We start from the raw sequence: 20,032 nt of genomic DNA on the forward strand, positions 1-20,032 counted from the left end.
ATGTCCACTTGCGCCCTCCTCGAGAATGATCTCTGGCTATTTTCTTTCTTGGGAAACAAAACACGCCTGGGGGGTGGGTGGGGACAGGGTGGCACACTCTCTCCCCACATTATTCCTTCTCTTCTAAAACTAAAAATTCTCGCTAAGTGGATGTTTTCGTTTATCGTAAACTGCTGGGTTGAGTGCGATGGGCTAATTATTTCCGCACGGTCTAAAAGAAGCCCAGAATAATTGTCTACAATTTTCTGCATTTGCTTTCTCCCAAAGAACGTATTTTTCTTCCTTAAATTTCAAAGCCCGCGTCCCTGATTGGGCCCTGGTGATATCATCTGTAAAATAAGCAGGCGCTCGAAGCAAATGTCAATCACAAACGTCCCAGGGATCTTACAGGGCAGGACGCTGGCAGCCTCTCGGACAGACGGACTGGGGAGGGTGCTGGCGTCCCAGACCTCACCCCGGCCCTGGTGTGAGCAGGTCTCTCCTCCTCCTCCTCCTCTTCCTCTCTGAATCTACGACACTTCATGCCAAGCCCCACCTAACCTTCCCCTTGCAAAGTGCCATTCTGAATTCCCATCTGCTGCCTTCAGATGGGGACTTTGTCACCCGGTGCAGCTTGCAGCTTTCAAGTATTTGCTAGATGGTTGAGGATGACGGTCCGGGGCTGTGGCTGCATGCACCCTCTGCCCACGTCCCACCCTCCTCAGCGAGGCCCCCTCAAGCAGGTGTAGGATAGACAACTGGGATGTCACAGAGCGCAGGTGCCGTGTTTCTTTGCAGAACCCCAAACTTTTCCTTTGCCAAAAGCTGTAGCGGGCCCCACACCCCCTTCTCTCACCACTAAAAATCTCCGAGTTGTAATAACCATGCGGGCTGTCCATATTGAGCCACTTAACAGTTCATATGGTCTTTAAAATGCATATCGTGTGACAGTGGATCTGGATTTGTGAATGACAGCTTTTTATTAGAGCTGCCTTCCATCCTCAGGAAAGATATTATCTTCCTGTCTTTGCAACGTGCCAACAGCATCTTGAAGGATCCAGGGAGGGGCACGGACGGGTGGCATGCAGCCCGGGAGGCTGTGCCGGCAGCCCCGCGGTGGCTGGTGCAGAAGGGGGGTGCTGCGGCGAGCAGCCCCCACGATGCATGAGCTCATGCGAGACAGGTGGCATGTCTGTCCACGGACACCGCGCCGGCGAGGTGGCTGCAGCTGTATGGAGAAGTGACCCGGGACGGGACGGCGGGGGGAAGACGGGCGTGATCACTCCGCACGTGGTGTCCGTTCGACCGGCGAGGCGGCGATAAAGGCATTAATTTAACTGCAAACATTAACGTGTGTACAGTAAGATGGATTTTCTTAACAGTTCAGTGTGGCATAACCTTAATGCAGTACATTAAAATCATTCATTACAATGAATAAATAGCTTAATGAGATTGGAAGCGTCGAGCGTCTCCCCGTAAACGTGTGATGAAGGGTAGCAGGTGATAGCTGTCACCGAGCATAAATTATCATCTCTCCGGCGCATTGTTGCTTTTGTTGAATATTCAAAGGGACGGCTTCCCAGGACAATATCACATTAGTCTGCGTAATAATAATTAAAAAAAAAAAAACAGATCTGCAACAAAATTATCTACAGTCCTTACCTGCATGACGCTCCATTTTAAACAAAGGCCAATTACCATCTGATACTCGTTGAATGATTTGTCCCCGGTTCAAACAACGCTGCCCACGGACTCTCCTTTCCGCTCCACACTCCTCAAGTTGACATTTCACTCCCCAAACTTGCAGTCGGAACTTAATGATCAAGCACAGGGGCGGTGAGTGGGGTTGGTCAAGCGCTGGGGACAGGACGGGATGTTGCCGTGATTTTTCTGCTGCTCCTGGAAGGATTCAGTGCATTTAAATGATGCATTCTGGAAACCTCACCGGTGGGGTGTGTGTGTGTGTGAGGAGGGACAGCCCTCCCCTCCCTTTTAGGTCATGGAACCTGATGGCCGTCCCGTCACAGGGGAGCAGCAGGCTGGAGACTGCAGCGTCGACACTCGACGCACCACGACCACCGCCTTCTCCGTCAGGAAGACGAGGCTCCGCGTTTCTTAACGGCTCGTGCATGATTTTCCTACTCGGATTCGAACGCTGGGTTAGCTCCCAGAACGATGAAAACCACGGCGCTAACTATCCCGTCCGCTTGGCATTCACGGCAAGAAGTACCGGGTTACCTTGCGTGGCTGCCGGCCAGCGACAGCTGCTCTGGGCCGTGGGCTCGGCCCTCGGTGCTCGGGCGCGCAGACCCTGCCGGGGAGCTCACTCCAAGCCCCGTGCATGTTCTTTCTTTTTTTTTTTTTTTTTAAGACCTGTGCATGTTCCGAGTCTGCTCTCCAGACCCTTCCAAGGAGCAGACCTGGAAGCACATCCCGTGTCCGAGCTGCAGCTTTAGTCTACTGAAGGGAGCAGCGCTCACCACGCGGGCACAGGCCACCCACCTTCTGGACCCCCACGTCTGCGGCTCTCAAGCGCCCCTTTCCGCGGTGGAAGGAAGAGCCCTGGGCTGGGGATGGTGAGAAGCTTGCACGAAGTCCCCCAGCTAGGAAGGGGGTCTGCGGTGTACACACACCTCTCCCTGACTTGAAATTAGACCCTCAAAAGAAAATGATGCCTAGGGCAGCCCGGGCGGCTCAGCGGTTTAGCTCCGCCTTCGGCCCAGGGCGTGATCCTGGAGACCCGGGATCAAGTCCCATGTCGGGTTCCCTGCATGGAGCCTGCTTCTCCCTCTGCCTGTGTCTCTCATGAATGAATGAATGAATGAATGAATGAATGAATAAATAAATACCTTTATTTTTTTTTATTTATTTTATTTTATTTTTTATTTTTTTATTTTTTTTTTAATAAATACCTTTAAAAAAAAAAGAAAATGACGCCTAAAATCTATGGATTGTATCAACGTCACTTCACTAGGGGAGACACCGGGAAGGGACGAGGCCAAGGGACCTGTGTGTACTATCTCCGCCAACTCCTTATCAACCTATGTTTCAAACTAAAAAGTTTGTAAATCATGCTAAACCATACAGAGCTATACAAAGAAGCTGGAATGGTGACCCCCAAAAAAGGTAAGTCCATGCCAAATCCCTAGAACTTGTGTATGTCAGCCTGTTTGGAGAAAGAATGTTTGCAGAAGTAATTAGGAATCTTGAGATAAAGAGATCATCCCGGATTATCCGGTTGGGCCCTAAATCCAGTGACCAGTGTCCTTAGAAGAAGAGGAGAGAGCGAGCGCGGGGAGAGGCAGTGACGTGAAGGTGGGGGGAGGAGGCTGGAGAGACACAGCCACAGGCCAAGGGGCGGCCACGGCTGCCAGGAGCTGGAGGAGGCAGGAAGGCTCCCCCCCCCCCACGTCCCCGACGCCTCCAGTGGGGACACAGCCCTGCCCGACATCTCGATTTCAGACCCGTTTGTTCAAGGAGCCACATGATCCTCAAACACTGTACACTCCAACTTTTAAAGGAACCAAACCCATATCCCAACGAAGCCTTTAAAACCCCTCTTCCTGAATATGTTTATTTAGGTCAAGCAACACCAACACAACACTAAGAAACCTAAAAGGCTCCGGAGGTCACGTTACTCCTCTCTGGGGGACGCCGAAGGATGTTGGAACTGCCTGGAACGCATCACGAGGGCCAATCCATCTACTGCTCAGTCCATCACAGGAGCTGCCCTCGCAAGGTCCAGAAAACCTACAAAGTCAAAACAGGGGGCGGCCGCGGAGCCCATTGACGTCGCGCTGAAGGGTCGCTCTGAACGCGATTCTGACACGGTAGTGGCCCGGGCCGCGCCCTGAAAGGGACCAGCCCTGAGCCCGACGCCCACGGCCTCCCTGGGCATCCCGGTCGCGCCTTTGGACCTTATGAAAGACGCGGAGGTTGCTTCCAAGCCAACACGATCGGGGGACTGCAGGGACCGTCCGGCGGGGAGTTTGGGCTCGTGTCTGAGTCGAGAAGCCAGACCAGCTTCTCTTCGTTCCAGACACTCGTGTTCAGATTCTGCACAACGTCAGGTTTTCCCAAACCCTCACGGGGCCGGGGAGCGCAGACGGGGTTGCAGTCACTCTCCACATGCACAAAGGAGCGAAGCAAGGTCCCCGTGCAGGTGATGCAGTGCCTGCCTGCAGGGTGGCCGGGCGGGCTGGGGCGGAGGTGGGAGGGGTCCCTGGGCCGAGTTCCGGCAGCGGATCCCAAAACTGAGTCCCGGTGACACTTGTCACTCAGGCCATGCGGGGCTGTCTTGGCAATGGAGGGTTTTGCACTCGGACCGGGGACAGAAGTGGGAGAGAGGATGGAGGGCGCAGACTGGGAGGGACGCCTGGCACAAACCCCCGGCCGTGCAACCACAGGCACCTCAGCCATAGCGGGTGCTCTGACACGGCAGGGGACCCCGATCTGCCACCGGCCAGGAGCCCCCAGAGAAGCTTTATCCAAGGGGTCGGAGCTCCTCGCCCATCACGGAAGATGGCCATGCTCCTGGGGCCTCCGCGCACTCCCCACCTCCGCAGTGCTAGCCCGAGCCACCAAGTCTTCAATAACCCAGAGTACTGCTTGCAAAATGTGTCGCTGGGCCGTCCCTTCCAAATCCCCTGTTACCTTGGCAACGCAGACGTGAACGACAGCCTCCCATCACGTATCAGTGGTGGGAGCACATTGGTATCCGACCGCCCCATAGTTCCAAGCTTGCCCTGCGAGGGCCCGCTGCTGGGGACGAGAGAGGTGGCCCTAAGGGCACGCGATTAGGCTTTTGCCCCAAGAGACAGGCCCCTTGTGCCAGGACGACCAGCAGACTGTGGACAGGCTACCTGCCTGGTGACCTGCCGGGGCAGAGCAGGTGTGAGTGGGGCCACGTGCCGCCTGCGATCCTGGCTTCGCTGCCTCCGCCCGGGTGACCCTGAGTGGTCCTGCCACATCCCCGAGCTCACGTGCTTCACCTGTGAGATGGAAACAGGAGCACCCCCTCCAGGGCCCTCCTGAGGGTCTGCACCGCGACTCTGGGAGGAACCTGCCCCGGGCTTCTCCCGCTTCCACGGCTGTGCCGCTGCCATTGCTCTAAGCTGGGAAAGCTGCTCCAAGGCTGGCTTCGGCCGACAGAAGCCCAGCTGCCCCTGCTCCCTCCCCTGTGCTCCCTTCCAGTAGCAGCCGCATTCCACAGCACAGCATTCCGGGTAACCCACTCCACGGCCACTTCCTCACGTCACACGAGCCGTGCTCATCTCACCGACACTAGGGGGGAACAGACGGCAGGCATCACCACCCTCTGTACTGTCCGCGCTATAGATGTCACTGCTGATGCCGCCGGCACTACTACCACCGCTACCACATTTCCCACCGCTGCCACCACCACCGCCACCATCACATCTCAACCATCATCGCCACCATCACCACCACCACCATCACATCTCAATCATCATCATCACCATCATCGCATCTCAACCACCAACACCACCACCACCACCACCATCACATCTCAACCATCATTGTCACCACCACCACCACCACCACCACCATCACATCTCAACCATCATCGTCACCACCACCACCACCAGCACCATCACATCTCAATCATCATCATCACCATCATCACATCTCAACCATCATCATCACCACCACCACCGCCGCCATCACCACCATCAAATCTCAACCATCATCGTCACCATCATCATTACTGTTATCACCTGCATCATCTTTATCACTATAATCACTGCCATCACCACCAGCATTATCATCACAACTACCATCATCACCATCACCACCACTATCATGATCACCACCGCCACCAACACGATGGTGACCATCACCCCACAACCAGTACCGTCACCACCAATACTACCACTACTGCCATCACCACCACCGCCGTCATCTAACTCTACCGAGCACCTAGTAGGTACCTAACACTCTTCTAAGCACTCTTCGCAGCCTTATAAAGCCCCTCTGAAGTAGATAGTGTTGTTATCCCATTTTATAGCTGAGAAAACTGAGGCCCAGACAACTTAAGCAATTTGCCCAAGACCACAGGGACCCACATAGAGGCGCCAGGACCTAAGCCCAGGCAGTCTGACTTGCGTCAACTCTCTTAAACACATCCCAGACTGCCCCCACATGCTTCGCAGGCCTCCTGGGAACCCCCTAGGTATGCCATACGTACACGCCAGACATGAAGGGATGCCCTGGTCAATCTCCTGTCTCATCCCCTCCCTACCCTGGCCATCACCTCCGCTGTGCAGCCTTCCCAGATTCCCTGCACAGGGGATGATCCGTGTCCTCCGCGTCACATGCACTGTGCTCACGTTCCTACACCTTCCTCCCTGTTGAGACGTGAGCCCCTCAGGAGCGACCATATTTTACTGCTATTTCCCCACCAGACCCGAGCTCTGTGACTGATCCCTGATGGGTGTTTGACAAATATTTTAAAACTCAGAGTGGCTGATCTGTCAAAGCTTGTTGACTCACTACCATCAAGGAGCTCCGTGCAGACTCTCTCCCAGCCACACGTGCACCCGGCCCACACACGCCGGCACCCCCGCGCCCAGGGACCCCTCCTGCTCTGTGCCTAGCAGCTTCCGTGCCCTCTCCATCGTCTCCGAAGGGAACAGAGTGCCCCAGACGTTGGGTGTGAGCCAGGCCAGAGTTCACGCGGATACACACCTTTCTGTTTCTTCAAGTCGCTTGGCATTTATGTGACCCTCGGCGCTTTCAGGTCACTGTACAGCACGTCCACCAACACACCCAACGGTGCCCAGAAATGAAGAATCATTATTATGATTGCACAATTGACAAAACAGCCCCAGCGACCCCACACAACCGGCCCGGGCCACGCGACAGTTGAGGTGTGAGTGGTGGAGCTTACGGCCCCGGTTCCTGCTCCTGCTTTACGGGAAGGTCAGCGACAGCGAGAGATTTCTCTAGTTGTGTCTGCGGCTCTTCCTCCGTTAGGGCGCAGTGGTCCCGAGAGGCCCAGGACGGCCTTCATTACAAGGGATGAAGCAGGAGAACCCCAAACACCCCCCCCCCCCAACGGAGAACACTGTCGCTGTTTCCAGAGCGATGAAGGGAGCCTTGAGTGAGTCGCCAGCAACTCCGAGCGAGCAGCGAGAAGGCACAGCCCGTCTCGCCCGTCCCGTCCGGGATGGCACCTGCCCCCGCAGCGGATCTATGCGGCCGTGGGCTGGGAGCTGGGAAGCGTCCTGGGCTCCACACGGGGCTGTGGGTTCTGCTGAACCCTCGGGCTCCAGGGCCAGCGGGAAAGACAGGCTGGGGGGCCCCGGCGGGAACGTGGGTGATGCAGAGCACGTGCCTGCAGCATGGGCCCCGGGCAGCCAAAGCCTCCAGTTTGTTAGGAAACAAGGCAGAAGTCATGCTATTTATGAAAAATAAGATTAAGCAGTGACAGCTCAGTGTAAAAACAGAGGTCTGAAGCGTCGTGCGTGGTAGGATCAGGCCTTGGGCTCGTTTATGACCGTCCCTGTGCTGCAGGCTCAGCCCCGTTAGCCTCAGTTCCCAGCGTGACTGGCACACGCTCTGGCCTCCCATAGTGGGGACTGAAACCTCTAAGCTGGGGAGTGTGTCCTTCTTTTAAAAGATTTTATTTATTTATTCATGAGAGACACAGAGAAAGGTGGAGACACAGGCAGAGGGAGAAGCAGGCTCCCTGCAGCGAGCCTGATGTGGGACTCGATCCCGGGACCCTGGGGTCACGCCCTGGGCTGAAGGCGGACGCTGAACCGCTGAGCCCCCAGGTGCCCCAGGTGAGCGTGTTCTACTGCTACTGACGTGGCCACGCCTCTACCTGGGTGAGTGTAAGCCGGGGAGACACAGCTACTCCTCCTCACCTGAGGCAAAACCAGCCCCTAGCTGGTCGGTGGGCAGGGTGGGGCAGCCGGCGTGGGTCCCCCAAGGTCCCCTCTGCAGCCTCTCACTGCCACCTCCCGTGTGGAGGGACCCATGAGTGCCCCCGGGGGTGCCAGAGCCCCAGCCAGCTTGGGGCTGCTCTTTTATGGACGAGGAACTCCCAACCGCTGGTCCCAGGAAGCCAGCATGGTGCACCCACGAGCAGATGTCGTGGACTAGAGGCCACAGGACGGAGCCCTGCAGCCCCACAGGGACGCGCTGCATGAGCATGATGGGCAGAGTACACGCTTGGAGATGCGTGCCCTGGTTTCCTCTAGATGTCACGCGGGGTGGGAAGGCCTAGGGCCCCCGGTACTTATGCTGCCGCTGCCGGGTCTGCGTCTGTGTGGGGCCCAGGGCACCAGGTGACATCAGGACCAGTGGCCGAGTCGCCCGGGAGCCAGGGAAGGATGTGGCGCCTGGCCCTCCGGGTTGGCCGGGCACCCCACGTGCTTACTCTGGCGCTCAGCTGCCCGCCCGGCAAGAAGGGGCAGAGGGAGAGACGGGGTCACGGACGCAGAACAAATGTATCGAGTTCAACGACGAAAGCAGAATCTCGAAAACGCGATTCACTTAGACCAGCATTTCCTGAACCTGGAACGGCCACGGCGTTTGCAAACACGGGCCGCTGCCTGTGGCTCCACCAAACACCACCTCCGCGTCGTCCTCACGAGCCTGGGCTTGGGACGAGCTCCCGGAGCCACAGCAACACGTGCCCGGCGGGGGCGAGGGGCGGGGGTACGAGCAGGAGGGACGGCCTCGGCCCCGCGGGAGCGCGCTCCGGATTCAAGACCTGCCTCCAGGATGTGCCCAGACCTCGGGTGAACCCGCTTCCCGCTCTGCTGCGTCCTCAGCCCGGCTCGGCTCCGCGCGGCTCTGGGCCGGACCCCGGGGTCTCAGGGGAGCTCGGCGGTCCCTCTCCGGGCCTGCACCCAGTGACACCCAGCGGCGGCGAAGGACGGCAAAGCCCTGGCCGGCCCTCCGGTGTTGGGGGGCACAGGAGCCGGCGCGCCGGGAGCCGCAGCAAGGAAACCGCGGCTGGGGACAGGCAGGCGGCTGCTACGGGACCACCAGCTTGCCGGCCTTCCCCCGGGCGAGAGCTGGCAGGGTGAACACGCGGCCTCTCCCGGGTCCTGAGCGGGAGGGAGGCGCCTCCCGGGGAGAGTCCCCACGTCCCCGTCTGCCCCTGGGGACCGCGGGCAGGGCCTGCCTGGGCGACGATGACAAGTGGCTCCCACGACCTGAGACCCAGCGCGGAGGCCCGCCAGCGCGGGGGCGCCCGCCTTCTCTCCCCCTCCACCCTCTCCCGCCCCATTGCTGCCAAGCACTGTGCAGCCCGGAGCCAAACCAATCCGGGCGGCTCCAGAGACTTCCGCGGGGCTCAGAGCACAGGCTGCAATCAGATTCCACGCTCCAGCGCCCAGCCCTGCTCGCTCCACACACAGCGGAGCCATTCATTAACACCGAGGCCAATTAAAAAGTAGGCAGGCTCCCAGATCACAAAAATCCCCAGGCTGCGCCTTCCCGCCCCCTCCGAGAAGGCCGCGGGGTGACCGCCGCCCACGCAGCAGGGAGGGACCGGACCCCAGAGAGGGAGCGAGGACCCATCCTGTGGGCACCGCCGGCTTCCCGCACTGCCAGGGGGCTCACCCGTCGGGGGCCGGAGCCCCTCCACTCTCCACCGCGCAGAGCCCACGGCAGCCTGCTCTGTAGCAAGTTTTATGGAGTCATTTTGTGTACTTCCATTAAAGAGCTTAATATCCAAGTGACAGGGGGAAAAACAGCCTTCTCATTACAGGGTCTCTGTAAAAACAAAATTGTAAAAATTTACCATTGAGTTATTTACAAAGCAGGAGATGTAATCAGTACTTACACTCCCACTGGAAGGATCGGTCTTTGGCGGACAGCCCCAAGCCCTGGCTGGCAGCGGCCGCGCAGCCCTTTCCAGGACTTAGAACCGAGCGGCGGTCTGTCCTCTGAGGGGGAAGATCCCCTGTTGTGGGGGATACGATGACCCCGTGAGGCCAGGGGCCCGGCAGTCAGAGGGAGGAGATAGCAGCTGGGGTGTTGGCGAAGGCGGGGTGGGTTACGCCACATGCGCCACCATCTGTATTTCATCTCGGAGCCACGAGCTCCCTGAGGGCGCGGAGAGGTGTCCAGCATGGCCCTCCCCCTGCCCACAGCGACCCCGGTGCTCCCCATGGAAGAGCAGGGTCACCTCTGAGCTTCCCACCTGCTCCGCCTCCACATGTGCCCCCTGGACCGTCCTTTCTCTTGGTCTTATGCTGCTTGTTTGTCTTGCTTCTCTTATTTTAATATGATCCCAGACTCGCAGAAAAGTTGCAAGAACATGACACATCATGCCTGCGTTCCCTTCGTGTACGTTCCCTTGACCCCATTTTCTCGATTGCTGATAAATACCCTAATACGTATTTTCCAAAGCCAAAGACCTCCTCCTACGAATCCCAGTTTGAATTCAAAGATCAGGATGATAACGCTGCACCATGCCCCCGACCTAATCTAGGGACCTCCCAGATTCCGCCAGCTGTCCCTAGAATGTCTTGTGCAGAAGTAGTCCCCAGGTCGTCTGCAGGAACCTGTCATCCGCTCTCAAGTTGTCTTGAATTGCTTCCCGTGTTGTGTGACTTGGGGCGTTTTTGGAGGCCAGGCTGGTTACTGTAGGCAGCTCTGCAGTCTGGGTCTCCCTGATGTTTCCCCGCCAACAGACCCCGGGTACTCGGGCAATCAGAGCCGATGCTGCGTCCTCTCAGGGCCGAGTGTCCATCAGCAGGCACGCGGCATCCACACGCCCCATGGCTGGAGGTGGAGTGGCTTTGGAGGCTTCCCAAGGATGTGTCCGCCATGCTCTCTGTGCATAAAATCAGCTTTACTTCCCCCTTGGCAATTATTAAGACTCCTTAGGAGGATATTCCGAGGCTATCGCATCGCACCTTAACTCTTCCCCACTAGCTGCGGTACCTACAGTGCTTCTCGCCTGGACCAACCCTCATCAGCGCTGCCTGAGGAACGGTGCTTCTCTGGCTCCACTGCAGATGCCTCATGTGTCAGGGGCTGTTCTGCTGGAAGGAGGCCCCGCCCTTCCCAGTCCTATTGTTTGTGCCAGCGTGGACTTCAAAATTCTTACTTTATTCCATAGGCTACTATCACTACCATCGTCTTTATTTCCAATTCTGGCATTTCCCTGGATTGGGCGGGTAGGGGCCCGTCAGGCTGGGTCCTGTGTCATTCTGCCATGTCCCCATCATGGCAGGGCTCCCCCTGTCTAAGCTGCTGTTCTTGTCACTGAGAACTTGAATTCTGAGGCTTCCTCATGAGTCTCTCCTTACTTCCTACACCGTGTCTCACTGTCGGCTTCAATACTGCTGTGTCCTCAGCTCCAAGCGTCTGGTGCAGAGCAAGCACTTAGCCAGAGACAAGTATCAGATGTACCGGGATATGGTGAGCCCAAGGGAGCAGGTGTTCCGAGGACCTTGGTGGACACTTTGCTGCCCTGCCCACAGCTCCTGGGCCACGGGGGTGGCTGGTGGCCTTGATGAGCAGTTCCTGCGTATGCAGCTCTCCCTGGCCACGTGCACGGTGCCGTGGACCCCAGCCAGTGTGGGGGGGCACTGATGGGAGCACACCCGCCTCCTCCTTCCTTGCAGTGGGTCCTACGTGGTCCCGCAGGGGGATCCCCTGAGGGGCTGAGCTGTGGTAGCCTGAGGCCGTATCCCCCTTAACAAGCCCCTCTTTTTGGTTTTCCTCTTTACCTTGTTCTCTCTCCACAGGTCTCCCGGGATCATTCCCCAAATAAGCTGCTGGCACCCCACCCTGGCAGGATCTACTTTCAGGGCATCCTAAGCTAAGACAGCCCCCCAGTGCTGCAGAGACCAGCTAGAAGCCAACTAAATGCAGGAGCTCAGTAACATCTCTTTGGGGGTTCAGCTTTCAAACCTGGAGGATTGCAAAGTGCAGAGACAAGCATTTCCCCAGCAAAGCTGGTGCTCCAATTCAGACGATCTCGCCCCACAGGGAGTCAATGCTTCCCGCCCCTCGCCTCCACCCCCCGTGCTGCAGTGTCAGGGAAGCTGGGAACCATGAGAAACCCTCTTATCTGGATCTCTGACACCCAGGCTCATGCCTACGTGCCTACACGAGTTCTGCATTAGGGCAGCTTGCCGGTTCCAGCCTTGTTCCAGCTCATGCGTGCACAGTCACAGGAAACAGCATCCTAATCCCTCCAGCTCAGTACCATTCCTGTCCTGCTTACTTATTTGGGGTCTGTCTTGGATCTGCTAAATAAAAAAGTATTCTGATGCCCGTTAAAGGTGGTAAGGAAGACTTTATGCAAGGGGAACCGCCACGGGGGTGCTTTGCAGCAGGGAGAGAAAGGCTCACATCTCTCTGGATGCAAGGATGCAGCCAGTGAGCAGGGATATGATGCCTGCAGATCCTGAGGGCTGAGTTCTGATCTGATGGGTCTCAAAAGCCACATGAAGGAGCCTGACAACCGTCCACAGTGGTGCAGGCACACCCACAGTGCAGCAGTGTCTGGGAGCCTCGGCCTCGCGGACACTCTGGACAACACTGCATTGGGTGGGGCTCATCTTCCCAGACATATGGGGCCACGTGGGGTCCAGGGCTGCTTCCCTCCCCATGGCTCCTTCTTGCTTCCCCAACTCCAGTCCTCCCTCATCACCCTCTGCCTCTTGTTGAACGGGAGGGACCTGTGGGCAGGGACTATCTACTTCCCAGCCGGACCCACCACCATCCTGCACTTGAACGCTTCCCAACAGTTGCACGCAATCGCAGACAGGTGCCGAGCCCTGCCAAGGACCCAGATGGGATGAGGATTATTGAGATCATCCACAGAAAAATTGCAAATCCTGCCCAAAGGACCCAGAGACGAAGAAGCCATCCTCAGGCTGGAGGACACTGCAGTGCAGAGGGAGTGAGTGTGGAGGAGGAGGACAGAGTGTCCCCAGGGGGCCTGGACACCCAGGATTGAGCATGCGCTGGCTCTCACTGACCCGTTATCCTGGCAGCCCCCCCCCAGAGGTGGAGGATGGCATTAAGCCCCCTCTGCAGACAGGAAGCTTGGGAGACCCTCGCGGCCAGGCCAGGACAGGAGCCCCAGTACACGGTTGCCTGTCCGGACCCCGGGGGACGCTGCTGGAACTCAGAGTAAGGGAAGGGACTTGCCAGCAGGAGGGGCGGATAAGGTGCCCAATGGGAGGACAATAGGACCAGGGGCACCGTCTCACAAGCCACATCCAGGGCAGGGCTGGGCTGGGGACCTCAAGCTTCTGAGGCTGCTGGCAGGTCTGAAGGAGGACGTGCAGCACAGTAAGTGGCTCCACGGCATTCCTCGGTATTCACTAAGCACCTACTCTATGCTGAGCTGGGGAGGGATGCCAGGGTGAGCAAGGCCAGTAGGTCCCATTACTGCACAGCTACACTCGGTGGAGAAGACAAAGGATCGAAATCCTTATCAACCGTGGCAGTGCTCAGATGGAAATAAGCAAAACACAGACGTGGAGACCTTAGTGGGAGGGGCGGGGGGACTGACCACAAGCAGGTGGTCAGTGCAGGTCTGTCTGAAGAAGTGATGTTTTTACCACAGCTGAGGGATGAGATGGTGCTGGCGTCTAAAGAGAGAATGTCCTGGGCGGCCAAAACTGTATGTGCAAAGGTTCTGGGGCAGGAAAGTGGCCCGTGGATTTAAAAGTTTAAAAGACTGTGAAGCTGAGACTTAGTGGACACTGTGCCCAGCAGAGGCCATGCCCTCCTCCAGCCTGGGGTTCAGAGGAAAGACTTCAAGCTGTCACGACCTGGTTCATATTTTCTCACATCCCTCAGGCTGCCAAGTGAGCAAGGAGAACCTGGGGACAGTTATGGGATGACTGCAATTGCCAAGGTATCTGGGCAATTGCTTGGTATCTGGGGCTCAGCATAGTGGATTTACCTAAGGTGCTGGAAGAAAGTAATAATTATGGAGACTTTAGGTCAAATATGGTGCATGAGAAGATCATCCTGGATTATGACAGGGTTTAACAGTCATGAAAATGGCCAAAAGAAAGAAAGAAAGAAAAAAAGAAAGAAAGAAAGAAAGAAAGAAAGAAAGAAAGAAAGAAAGAAAGAAAGAAACCCACATTTGCTCATGGCCCGTGAGTTACAGGTCCTAGTGGACCAGCAGCTGCACTCTTATTCCTCCTGAAAGATGTGGCTTCAGGTAGTTCCTGGGCCACAGCTCCTTGCCTTGCCACACACACGTCCAGACACAGTGAGCACCTCGCGAATGCAGACTGTGTCCACGTGGGGCCGGGGGCCTGACATCACGGGGCGGGGGGCATTACTGTGGTGTGGAGATCACACACATCACCCAGGAAGCGGGATGTCCAGGGGAAGAAACTGAAGCTCAGCGCGTGGTTTGGGTGACCATGTGAAAAGCAAAGATTTCTCCTTTAAAAAGTACATATCAGAAAGGGAGACAGAACATGAAAGACTCCTAACTCTGGGAAACGAACTAGGGGTGGTGGAAGGGGAGGAGGGTGGGGGGTGGGGGTGACTGGGTGATGGGCATTAAGGTGAGGGGGGCACTTGACGGGATGAGCACTGGGTGTTATTCTGTATGTTGACAAATTGAACACCAATAAAAAATAAATTTATTAAAAAATAAATAATTAAAAAAAATAAAAAGTACATGAACTATCAAAATCAACTTGACAATAAGTAGGATGCCCTACAGGTTCTCTAATCCCCTAAGTAAACAGCAGAGTCGTCTCTGACGTTGGTACATGCCTGTACACACGTGTGTGCACACACGCACACACATTCACACACGCGAGTGCACACATGCCCGCGTTCTATCAACCAGTCAAGAGACGGTTTTAATTTTGTGTATTTTCTCCCAGAAGACAGAAAAACAAGGACCACCGCCCCCCGCCCCCAATTTGGTTTTATGAAGCAAGCATGACCTTAATTCCAAAATCAAGAGCCAGAAAAGCACAAGGAAAAATTACAGGTGATCTCACTTCTGAAGAGCTAAAAATTACTGGTGATAAACATTGGTCAAATAAATCCAGCAAGGTGTAATGAGGTCGTCTCTCACGACCCAGCAAAGTTTATTCGCCACGCGAGTTTGTTTACTGACGCAATTTCCTATGAGAACAGATTAAAGGGGAAGATGATAAGACTGTCTCAGCAGAAGAAAAAACTGCAACGCGAAGTCACAGCAAACTAGCAATGAAAGAGAACTTTCTAGACCTCATAAAGAGTATCTCTTAAATCTACAGCAAACCTCGTTCTTAGTGGCGAATCATTAGAGCCACTGCTTTGTGAATGAGGAACAGAGTTATCTGCTATTAGCATCTCCATTTAACAATGACTGATTAACAAGAAAGAAGAATCCAAGGTACAAAGAAATGACTTAAAATAACATTATTCATAGATGACATGATTATCCACATGGAAGAGCCTCAAAGAATCTGTAATTTATTAGAAATTAGAAACTGAACAGATTGCTAGATACCAGATAAATTTACAAATGTCCACTGCATTTCAATACTCTAGACTGTACAGACCATGGAGTTTAATAAGAGATGACATTTCCTTTTTAAAAATATTTTATGTTTATTCATGAGAGACACAGAGAGGTAGAGACACAGGCAGAGGGAGAAGCAGGCTCCCTGCAGGGAGCCCGATGCAGGACTCGAACCCGGGACTCCGGGATCACGACCTGAGCCAAAGGCAGATGTTCAACTGCTGAGCCCCCCAGGTGTCCCAGGAGATGACATTTCCGATCACACAAAAAATATGAAGTACCTATAAGTAACTCTAACAAATGTGCAAAGAGTTTCTGGAGAAAATTTTATATTATAGGAAGACATTAAATACTTGCATAACAGAGAAATACATCTTTAGGGCAAATATATCAGTTCTCACCTAGTTGGGCACTGGGTTCAAAAGAATTCCGATCAAAATTTCAGAATATTTTGGTGGAAGGCGTTTCCAAGTGTATATGGGAGAAGAAAGGATCACGAACAGGCAAGAGTGTCTTGATGAGAACACGGCGGCAAACTGCCCGACGGACGCCCCAGACTCAGAACCAAGCCCACATCAACGCAGGGCAGTAATGCGGGTTTTGAGAAATGGAAAACCCCAAAACACACCCACCACACGCGTGAGAAATTTCCATACGAAGAACCGGCGTTGGAAACCAGCAGGGAGTCGAACAGTTAGTTACCCGCTGAACCATCTGAAGAATCACATTTACTTCTGCGGAGAATAAATGAAGTGAAACTGTATTTCGATCTCACATCAGCTACACAAGCAGGCCCCAAAGGTCGAAGGGCTTCAACGGGAACTTTAGAAGGATTTTAGCAGCAAACGTAGCAGAGTCCTTGCACGATCTTCGGTTAAGGAAGTGTTTCTTATCGTGAGACACATGAAAAATCAATATACATAGAAAACAATTGATCACCTCCCAGCAGGCAGTTAGGAGCCCGTGTCTGCCAAAAGACGGCACGAGGAAAGTTGGCCAAGACGTTAATTGGGAGGAACTATTTGCCACATTCAAATCTAAGAAAGAACAAGTATCTAGAGCATATAGGTGACCCTTACAGCTCGGCGAGAAGATAACTTCACAGCAAAACAGGTAAAAGATCCACATGACCCCTTAACAACAGAAATAAAAGAACATCAAGCAAACACGTGAAATGATGTTCAACGTCATCGAGAAATTTCGAAACGGACATAAAAATCACAACGGCAAGGTAAAAGACATTTAAAAAAAAAAAATCTGCCCCGAACCCCTGGCAACTATTTGAAGCCATAGGAATTCTTAGACATCACTGGCGGGAATGTCAACTAGTGACATTTTCCATGAAGGGTGACACAAGGGGTCCTCCTCCCCACGCCAGCAAGTTCACGTGGACCTGAGCACTCGGGAAGCTCGTGCACATCGACACCAGAAACAGTTAAATAAGCAAGTTCACGGGGGTACCAGTAACGGAAGGAGGAAACTGGGAACCAATCGAGGCCCGTGCACGGCAGGTGCATACGTGACGCTCTAGTCATACAACAGAACCACGTGCGTCGGGGACCAGCGCGACGCCGCAGCCGCGAGCAGCAACGTGAATGCGTCACAGACGCACATCGTATTTTTTAACGTTAAAAATCCGCGTGCACAACCAGATGCACGTTACCGGGCTCGACGCTTTGGAGAGGTACCGACAAAGTCTACGTTTTCCAGGCTCGGAGGCTGGGGCACAGAGATCTTGACGGGTTGGCTCCAGGCCGCGGTGGCAGAACTGGGGCAGGGTCGACGTCGTTAACCCTTTGTCTAGGCTGGTTCTCAACTCAGTGAAAGGAGCCAGTTCGGGGGGCACGGTGTATGGGCTCCCATTTCTAGAAAGCTCAATCAACGAGCGAAACAAAACCATGTGTTACAGGAAACGCTAAGTGCAAAAATTCAGGGGAGCGATGACCGGTGAGGGGCGGGTGGGTATGTGAGGGGGCGGGGTGCACAGGGGCATCCATGCCCCTTCCACGACCGGAAGGTTCTGTCTTTACGTTGGGAGCTTACTGTTCCATCTCTTTTTTTATTTAAAGAATTTTTTTTAAATTTTTATTTACTTATGATAGTCACAGAGAGAGAGAGAGGGGCAGAGACACAGGCAGAGGGAGAAGCAGGCTCCATGCACCGGGAGCCCAACGTGGGATTCGATCCCGGGTCTCCAGGATCGCGCCCTGGGCCAAAGGCAGGCGCCAAACAGCTGCGCCACCCAGGGATCCCACTGTTCCATCTCTTAAAACATACGTGCTTGTGTTGATATTTCATAGGTTTAGAAACTATCTCGGGAAAAAAAAAAGTAAAACATATAAATAGGTGAAGTAAAAACACAGAACATGACCCCATCGAAGAGAGAAGGCTGCCAGCCTGTCCCCTGAGCTACGTGGGCGGCAGCCCTGCAGGGGCAAGGGCGGTGGCCCCCCAGCCATCAGTGGGCCTCAGAATCCCCCGGACGGCTTGCTAATACCCCACTCCTGGTCCCCGCTCCACGAGCGCCTGCCTCGGTGGAGTCCCCCCAGGAATCTGAGCTCCCAACAGGGGGTGCTGGCGACGGTGGTCTGGGGCCACGCTCAGAAGCACGGGGCCGCTAGGACCCTCCCTGCCTCTCACCATCTCATCATCAGCCTCACTGTGGCCTGGCCTTGAACCAGAGCCCCTCATTCCAAGTCCACTCAACTAGAAGCAAGACACAGGCCAGGTGAAAATCCTGGGATTTTACAAAAGCAACACTTGGGACGCCCGGGAGGCTCAGTGGTGGAGCATCTGCCTTCGGCCCAGGCTGTGACCCCGGGGTCCTGGGATCGAGTCCCACATTAGGCTCCCTGCAGGGAGCCTGCTTCTCCCTCTGCCTGTGTCTCTGCCTCTCATTCTCTCTGTCTCTCATAATAAATAATAAAATCCTTTAAAAAAATAATTAAAAAGCAACACCTTTTCTCCTGTCCGTGCACATGTTCACGGCTGGCACGTGTGCCACGGGGATGACCACACAAGCCTGCCGGCCCCGAGCTCCCCGGGAGCCCTTCCGCCCACACACAGGGTTGTACCCCATCCGGCTGAGCCCCTGAGCGTGCCCCGAGGCAGAAGGGGCCACGCCAGCCTCCCGGGAGGCCAGGCTGCGAGGTGCCCGGCGTGCCAGGGGCCCCGTGAACAGTCCCGAGCCTCACGGAAGGTGGCCAGGTGCTCAGGGAGGTGGCTCAGAGGCATCAGCAGGGCCGGCGGGAGCAGCTCCGGGGACCTGCCACCTCGCCTGCTGCCACAGGCCTTCCTGGGACACAGCACTTGGGGGGTGGGGGTGGGGAGCTGGTCAGGAGACCCCTGCGAACCAGGCAGAGGGGCGGCGGCGGCGTCAGAACCCCTGTCCCAGCCCTGCTCCAGGCGGGACCCGCTGGATTGTTCCCGGTGAGGGTACGATGATGGGTGGAAATGCCCGCCACAGGCAACTCGGAAGCCACGGTTGATTTTCTAGATCTGGGCGCTGTGGCTCCCTCTCCCCACACCCTGGCACGGCGCGTCTGCTCACGCCTCCCTCGGCGCCGCCTCCCGCTCTGAGCCGCCTCGGGCACCAGCACGGAGCTCCTGGGCCCTGGGCCCGGCCTGGCCTCCGTCCCCGGCTCTCCCCGCCCGGGGGCCCCTGTGACCGGCCAGGCTGGGCCCGAAACCCCCACTTACCGCCGGCGGGCCCGGGACCTCTTCATCACGTGTGTCAGAATGTTATCTGCGCCCGCGTGTGCATGTGTGCGAGGGAGGGAGATCTCCGATGCTTCTTGAGCGATGGAAACCCGGCAGGCGGGGCCCATCTGTCTGTTTGGCCGGTGCATCCCCATCACCCAGCCCAGCACTCGGCAAACACCAGACGCCCAGCTAGATCTGTGTGATGAAGCAATGAATGAGCGAGCTAATGAATGGACGTGCGGGTGGGCGGCGGGGGAGGAGGAGACGGTCAGCTCGCACGCGCAGGTCACACGGCCCCAGGCAGGACTTGTGGCACAGGCGTGTACACGTGACCCGAGCGTTGGGGCTGGAGGGCGCGGGGGCCGCCGCTGCCCCACTTCACAGGTGAGAGGGCAGCGCCCCCGGGCTCGCCTCCACTCACTGAGGCTGTCCTTACGCTGTGTGACCGGCAAAGGGACATGCAGGAGGCACGTAAAACACCCTCCTTCCTGGCGGCTCTTCAACGAGCTGGAATCTGCTCCATGGGCTACCGTGCGCGTTCTCTGGACCTTTGTCCTGCGGCTGGCTGCTGGGTCGTGTCCTTGGGCCAACAGGACCTCGTGATCCCACCGGTCCTCCCTGCTGCGTGGTCCTGGGCACCCCACAGGGCACCTGCCAACCTCGGCCCCTGGGCTCCACAGTCCGGACCCATCCCGAGCCGCTCCTGCTGGTGAGACACGGACTGCTGGTCACCTGTGTGCCCTCCAGACTGTGGCCTCCGTGAAAGTCGGAGCTCGGCTCCCCCGCCACGTGGGAACTCCCCTCCCCTCGGGACCAGGGCCGGGGCCGTGAGGGGTAGCCAGGAGCCGGGCCAGCCGGCCT

The 20,032-nt window shown here is 56.1% G+C and overlaps 1 protein-coding gene across 3 annotated transcripts in view; it reads right to left on the reverse strand.

Annotated features, from left to right (window-relative positions):
* Nucleotides 1-20,032, reverse strand: part of CDH4 (cadherin 4) — a 507,046-nt gene that overhangs the window by 408,751 nt on the left and 78,263 nt on the right. The window contains exon 1 of one of the 3 annotated variants that reach the window (XM_072735458.1): nt 19,169-19,593. The exons of the other annotated variants lie outside the window; for them this stretch is intronic. The gene's annotated coding sequence lies outside the window, so the exon portion shown is untranslated. Of the gene's footprint in view, nt 1-19,168; nt 19,594-20,032 lie in introns of those variants that run through there. 3 annotated transcript variants of the gene reach the window in all.

The sequence above is a fragment of the Vulpes vulpes genome, chromosome 14 (assembly GCF_048418805.1).
Source record: "Vulpes vulpes isolate BD-2025 chromosome 14, VulVul3, whole genome shotgun sequence".
Classification (NCBI taxonomy): Eukaryota; Metazoa; Chordata; class Mammalia; order Carnivora; family Canidae; genus Vulpes; species Vulpes vulpes.